The following is a 7,801-nucleotide window of genomic DNA, read 5'->3' as shown; positions in this document are numbered from 1 at the left end:
TAGACCTTATCATGGAAATTGCTCAACTTCTTCAATATCCATCCTCTTCTTCCTTTTAATGACTCTCTCCTGAGTTTTGACTGCAGAGGCAGAACTACATTCCCCCAGCCTATCTCATAACTAGATGTGAACAAAGTGATACATGTACATTACAAGTTATATCTTTAATTTGTGACTTTCGTTGACCTCCTTCCTGCTAGTTAGAGAATGTTAACAACTGAAACAGCAGCCCTGGATACAGGGATAGATATGGATGCAACATGTTTAGTATGACAGAGCCCCCTGACTCATAAAGCAGAGCCATCTACCTACCCTAGGCTACAGAGAAATAAACTGCTATTTAAGCCACTAAATTTTGGAGTCTCTCTATTATAGCAACTTAAGCTGCTTCCTAATATAGTCCTCTTAGGCTTTTACTTACATTTTCTTATCTTCTATGTCCTCTCCTATTTTTTAATTTCTGTGTCTTTTTACCCTATTTCCAGAGATTTCATTAACTTTGTTTTCCAGTACTTCTACTAAGTTTTTAATTTATGCTACTACATTTTTAATTTCCAGCAGTTCTTTTTTTGTAGATGCTATATGCACTTTTTAAAGTTTTATTCTTTCTTGTAGCCTGTTTCCTCCAAGCTGCTAGTTTCTTCATTTTTCTTTGGATTTCTGTCTCTCTCTGGCTCTCTCTGTTGATATGTAAGAGAAAGGCACTACAAAGCTAAATGAAAGTTCATGGACAGGGCTGTGTATCTGTGGCTATCACTATATGAACAGAGATGCTGTGAGCAGGATTTGAACCTGCATGGGGAGACCCCATTGGGTTTTGAATCCAACATCTTAACCACTCAGTCATCACAGCTCCAGTGGTTATCAGCTTAGGGCAGTTTATCCTCCTCTACTGGGGAAACTGGCAATGTCTAGGGACATTTTTGGTTGTCACAACAGTGGTAGAAATGCAGCTGGTATCTAGTGTGTAGAGACCAGGAATGCTACTAAACGAATGTGCAAATGGTCACCGAAAACAGAGAACCTAAAACATAAACATTTTAGATCTTTTCCCTTGGGCAGATCATACTATTCAAAAAGACTCTGCCAATATGCTATCTGGCTGCCAGCATTCTGAGATCCCAACAGTGGAAAAAGATTGTCATTCTGTTAGTAAACCTTTATTTAATTACCCTATTTTTAGCAAAATGCTCCTTCCCTCAAATATGCTTGTGTTTCTTGTGCCTCGCTCTGTTTCACTTTTTCCAGAGATCAGAACTTCAGGGGTATTCTGCTGAAATCAGGGCGAGACAGAGTTGTAGGGAGGGTGGAAAGAAGAGAAGAGAAAGGCAAGGGAGAAAGGGAAAGGTATCCCAACTGAAAGCAAAGTTCCAGAGACTAGCAAGAATAGAAGCCTTTCTTAAATGAACAGTTCAAAGAAATAGAGGAAAACAATATAACGGGAAAGACTAGAGATCTCTTCAAGAAAACTGGAGATATCAAGGGAACATTTCATGCAAGGAGGTGCACAATAAAGTCTCATAAGTAAGGACCTAACAGAAGCAGAGGAGATTAAGAAGAGGTGGCAAGAATATACAGAACTATACAAAAAAGGTTGCAATGACTGGGATAGTCACGATGATGTGGTCACTCAGCTAGAGCCAGACAACTGGAGTGTGAGGTCAAGTGGGCCTTAGGAAGCATTACTATAAACAAAGCTAGTAGAAGTGATGGAATTCCAGCTGAGCTATTTAAAATTCTAAAAGATGATGCTGTTAGAGTCCTGCACTCAATATGTCAGCAAATTTGGAAAACTCAGCTGTGGCCACAGGACTAGAAACGGTTAGTTTTTATTTCATTCCCAAAAAAGGCAGTGCCCAAGAATGTTGAGACTACCGTACATTTGCACTCATTTCACATGCTAGCAGGGTTATGCTCAAAATCCTTCAAGCTAAGCTTTAGTAGTATGTGAACCAAAAACTTCCAGACATTCAAGGTGGATTTTAAAGAGGCAGAGGAACCAGAGATCAAATTGCCAACCTATTTTGGATCATGGAGAAAGCAAGGGAGTTCCAGAAAAACATCTATTTCTGCTTCATTGACAATGCTAAAACCTTTGACTGTGTGGATAACAACAAACTGTGGAAAATTCTTGAAGAGATGGAAATACCAGACCACCTTACCTGTCTCCTGAGAAACTTATATGCAGGTCAAGAAGCAACAGTTAAAACCAGATATGGAACAATAGATTGGTTCAAAATTGGGAAAGGAGTACATCAAGGCTGTATATTGTCATCCTGCTTTTTTAACTTCTATGCAGAGTACATCATGTGAAATGCTAGGCTGGATGAATCCCAAGCTGGAATCAAGACTGCCAGGAGAAATATCAACAACCTCAGATATGCAAATGGTACCACTCTAATCGTGGAAAGTGAAGAGGAATTAAAGAGCCTCTTGATAAAGGTGAAAGAGGAGAGTGAAAAAGCTGGCTTGAAACTCAAAGGTCAAAAAACTAAGTTCATGGCATCTGGCCCCATCACTTCATAGAAAATAGGTGAGGGAAAAGTGGAAACAATGACAGATTTTATTTTCCTGGGCTCCAAGATCACTGCAGACCAGTGACTGCAGCCATGAAATTTTAAAAAATGACTCGCTCCTTGGAAGGAAAACCATAACAAATCTAGACAGTGTCTTAAAAAGCAGAGACATCGCTTTGCTGACAAAGGTCCAAATAGTCAAAGCTGTGGTTTTTCCAGTAGTCATGTCCAGAGGTGAGTGTTAGAATAACGAAGACTGAGCACCAAAGAATTGATGCTTTCAAATTCTGTACTGGAGAAGACTCTTGAGAGTCCCTTGGATAGCAGGAGGATCAAACCAGTCAATCCTAAAGGAAATCAACCCTGAATATTCATTGGAAAGATTGATGTTGAAGTGAAGCTCCAATCCTTTGGCCACCTGATGCAAAGAGCTGACTCATTGGAAAAGACCTTGATCCTAGGAAAGATGGAAGGCAAAAAGAGAAAGGGGCAGCAGAGGATGAGATAATTAGATAACATCACTGACTCAGTGGACATGAATTTGAGCAAACTTTGGGAGATAGTGAAGGACAGAGGAGCCTGGTGTACTACATATAGTCCATGGGGTCACAAAGAGTTGGACACAACTTAGCAACTGAACAACAACAGCATTGTAAACAAACTTTCAGGTAATCATCATCTTTTTAGCTCCTCCACCTACATTTTCAGAGGTACCTGAGGTCCTCCATTTCCTGGCTTGTTTAAGAATTCTAAAATGTAATTTTCTTGCTTTTCTTCCCCTACTGCAGGCTTAGGATTCAGTTTTCCTGGTTTTGCTGTGAGTTATCATTAGTCCATCTGCTTTACAGCTTCCAATATTCTTACTTTGTTTTCTTCCCTCCTGTTCTCTATGTCTTTATGTGTCTTTAAAAAAGAGGGGTGGGGGGACTTCCCTGGGGTTCAGTGGTAAACAGTCTGCCTGCAAATGCAAAAGACAGGTAGATCCCTGGTCTGGGAAGATTCCACATGCTACGGGGCTACTAAACCTGTGCACTAGTGACTTACTAGCAAAATTTTTCCTTCCTGTCCATGAAACTCTATGCTTTGCTAGCCTAGAGGTGTTAGTTCCAAAAAGTGGAATGTTTCCACCAGGCGACACAACAGGCGACAACACAGTGATTCCATTTAACTGGAAGTTAAGGCTGCCGCCTGGCCAAATTGAGCTCCTCATGCATCTTAATCAGTAAGCACAGAAGGAAATTTCTGTGTTGACTGGGGTGATTGATCCTGACTACCAGGGGAAAACTGCACTATTGCTTCACATGAAGGTAAGAAAGAGTATGTCTGAAATACAGGAGGTCCCTTAGTATCACCATACCCTGTGATTAAGGCCAGTGGAAAACTACAACAACCCAATCCATTCAGGACTACTAATACCCCAGACCCTTCAGGAATAAAGATTTGGGTCACTTCACCAGGTAAAAAACCATAATCAGCTGAAGTGCTTGCTGAAGACAAAAGGAATACAGAATTGGCAGTGAAAGTAGGCAGTTATAAATACCAGCTATGATCAAAAAGCTAGTTATAGAAATGAGGATGTAATTGTCATGAGTATTCTTCCTTATTTTGTTATGAGTATGTGTTTATGTATCTTAAATATCTTTGTTTTCTTCCCTGTCTTATTCCTTTATCATATAAAATATTTGGTTTTATATCATAGAATTTAAGTATTGTTAATTTTACATCATACAGTTAAAGTTATGTGATATCAAAGAACAGAATAAACACCATTCCAGGATATTACCTTCTCTTCTGCAGATGTGGTTAGTATGTTTCTGTCCATATACAGATAGTTGTATCATCATAGGTAGAATTATGACATTATTGTCTTTATTTAGATATTAAACTTGTTTTAAGGAGAGGCACATGGGTGCCAAGTTTACAAGGGGTGGATTTGTGATGGTTAATTTTATGTGTCAGCTTAACTGGGGCATTGGGTGTTGAGCATTTAGTCAGATTATTCAGGGTGGTCTATGAGGATGTTTTGAGGTAAGCCAACATTTGAATGAGTACCCTGAGTAAAGCAGATTGCTCTGCCTAATGTGGGTAACCTTATCCAATCAAGCAGAGACCTAAATAGAATAAAAAGGGTGAGTAAGAGGGAACTCCTCCTACCTGACTGCTTTGAGCTAAGACATCAGCTTTTTTCCCTGTCTTTGGACTTGAACTGAAACATTAGCACTTTTTGGGTCTTGAGTCTGCCAGCTTTTAGACTGGAACTTATACCATTGGCTCTCCTGGTTCTTAGGCCTTTAGACTTAGACTGTACCTATATATCAGTTCTAGATCTCCAGCTTGCCCACTGCAGATCTTAGAAACTCTCAGCCTCCAAAATCATGTGAGGTAATTCCTCATAATAATTACCCCTCCCTCCCCATGTATATCTGTATCTACATATCTATATTGTATCTCCTATTGGTTCCATTTCTTTGGAGAATCCTAATATAGATACTTTAATTATAAATAGAAAGGTGATTGTAGCATTTAAAAAATCTTATTAATTATTCAGTTCTTATTAATAACCATACAGTATAGATTTTATGCATCTCTTAACAGTTTCAAAGTATGTTTTATTATTTATTGTTTACTATCCATTAAGTTTCCTGGGATAAGTAGATTGCTAGAGAAATCAATAAGATGTATTTCTATACAATATGCCTTTTTATATATAAAAAATTAAACTATTCTTTGTAAGTTAAGTCATATTCACCATGTACATGACAATAGAAGCAGGAGGAAGCAAATGTTACAAACAAGGTAAAATTATGAATATGTGCGTCTCAGAGAAGTGGATGTTGTTCAGTTTACCTATGGCCTCATTTGGAGCTAGTACCACTTGTTATTATCCCTTACTTGAAGACCTGGCCAATGTTAAATGGTTTGCTTTCCCACTTTTGTAAACTGTTTTATTTTCCTTCCAATTCTAATTCTGCCCAATTGCTCTATTGAAGTAAAGTCATTTAATCTCCCCTGTTCTGATTGATATTTTAATTATTCAGTTATTTCCAGCTGTGTCCACCTCAACTTTGTTTGAAGAACAGAGAGCTATGCTTTCTGTATTTGAATAATAAAACTAGGGACTGGGTCATTTTTTTTTTTTCCTCCCAAAAATTAGAGAAAGAAATTATCCACCAAGAAAAACTGTCCCATTTTTTCTGAGTACCATGAAGGAGAGAGTGGCCTATCTGTTCCCTTTTGTTAGTCTGCTAACATTTTAAAGAGTGTAACAATTATTTAAAACAATTACTTGGTTTTACAGCAAATCAATCAATCAATCAATCAATCAGTCAATCTTGGACTTGTCACATGTGAACTAAGATCTCATTTTTACTTTCCTGAATACCTAGATTGTATTCCTAGGTCTTCAGAGACAGAGATTCTCTGTGCATTTGAGAATAACTACTGGCTTATATGACAGAGGCAATAATGTGACATGGGACTTGCCAGTAGGCTTCCATCAAGACAACCTGTCTGTTGGATCTCTTGATTTCAACAAACAAAAACCAACTCAATCAACTTAAGCAAAAAGTAGAAAATATAAGGATGAAACCAAAGCCATGTCTCAGGATGGAACTGAAACTGTGCACCAGACACTCTCTTTGTTCTACTTTATGTCTCTTTATCGCAGTGTTCATGGTAGAAAAAATGGCTGAACAAACTCCAGTTTTTATATCTCATGCATTAAAGATTTCAACCTAGACAAAGACCAGATCTTTTACACCCAATTTGAGGTTTTCTAAGGATGAATCTGTTCAGCCCAAACTTACAGCCAGGACAAAAATTGGGGGTCATAATTCATACCCATGGCTGCCTGGAGGCTATCCTGTTACCATGTAGATGAGATCAACTTCCCTAAAAGTCTGCAGAGAAGGGAGGCTGAATGACAGACTTAACAGGTATCTATTGCAAGGCCCTCCCTCATGGAAAACTGATCTTAAACAGTAGCCTACTGGAGTCCATGCTGTGGAAAAGGAAGTGGATAGAATTAAGATAGGTTAGGTAAAAGGAATTTTGAGGCAATTAGGCATTTGGGGATCACTTTAATATTTATCATAAGTATATTTTTAAAAATATATAGATCACTATTTGAACAATTCTTATACAGAGAGATTTAATTAACTGTAGCAAATTTGTTCCTGGATTTTGAGCCATCTTCAAATTCAAATGTATGTTAATTATCCAGGTGAGCTTTGCAGAGGTTCAACTCAATTGTCATAGAGCCTGAAATGACCATAATGTACAAGCAGTGACTCAACTGTTTTTATCCTGTAAACCAGTGGGTTCTGGTCTAAGATCCCTGGACATCTAGGAGTCCATAAGGGAAGAACTGAAGGTCCATAAGCTTTTTGCAGTATTTCATACAGTTGAAAGGAAGTCACTGATGGTCCGGTGGTAAAGTATCCATTTCCAATGCAGGTGACATGAGTTTGATCGCTGGCAAGGGAACTAATATTCTACATGCCAGGGGCAACTAAGCCCATGCACCACAATTATTGAGCCCGAATGCCACAACTACAGAAGCCTGCACACCACAATGAAGACCCAGTGGGGTAGAAAAAAAAATCAAATTTCTCTGTTTTATAATGGAATTGTATCAAGTCAGGGCAGCAAGTCTGTTTTACAGTGCTAATCTGAAGCTCTGTTTTAATGCACAGATACCGACATCCATATTGATATATACACATACAGTGATTGGTTAAATAAATTCTGGGTCCACTTCCCATGGACTATCAGGGAAGTCCCAGAAATTTGAGTCAGGTAAGTATATGATTTTCTTTCAACTTTATGAACTACTGCAAAAAGCTTGTGGATCTTCAGTTCTTCCCTTATGGACTCCTAGATGTCCAGGGATCTCAGGCTGAAACCCACCAGTTTATAGGATAAAAACAGTTGAGTCACTGCTTGTCCATTATGGTCACTTCAGGCACTATGATAATTGGAGAGATGTGATTTTAATACATGTTTATATGGCTGCTATTATTCTATTTATACGGGCTTCCCTAGTAGCTCAGACAGTAAAGCATCTGCCTGCAGTGCAGGAGACCCGGGTTCAGTCCCTGGTTTGGGAAGACCCCCTGGAGAAGGAAATGGCAACCCACTCCAGGATTCTTACCTGGGGAATTTCATGGACAGAGGAGCCTGGCGGGCGCAGTCCATGGGATTGCAAAGAGTCAGACACAACTGAGTGACCAACACACACACATTCTGTTTATAGGGGGCTTCCCTGGTGGCTCAATGTAAAGCAT

The 7,801-nt window shown here is 38.9% G+C and overlaps 1 non-coding gene across 1 annotated transcript; it reads right to left on the bottom strand.

Moving 5' to 3' along the window:
• Positions 1–771: 771 nt before the first annotated feature.
• On the bottom strand, positions 772–853 carry TRNAL-CAA (transfer RNA leucine (anticodon CAA)). Its single transcript has one exon. It is a non-coding gene; the product is annotated as a tRNA-Leu (tRNA).
• Positions 854–7,801: the final 6,948 nt, after the last annotated feature.

This window comes from Capricornis sumatraensis, chromosome 13 (genome assembly GCF_032405125.1).
Source record: "Capricornis sumatraensis isolate serow.1 chromosome 13, serow.2, whole genome shotgun sequence".
Lineage (NCBI taxonomy): Eukaryota > Metazoa > Chordata > Mammalia > Artiodactyla > Bovidae > Capricornis > Capricornis sumatraensis.
The sequence above is the reverse complement of the archived record's forward strand: the minus strand, read 5'-3'. Positions and strand labels throughout refer to the sequence as shown.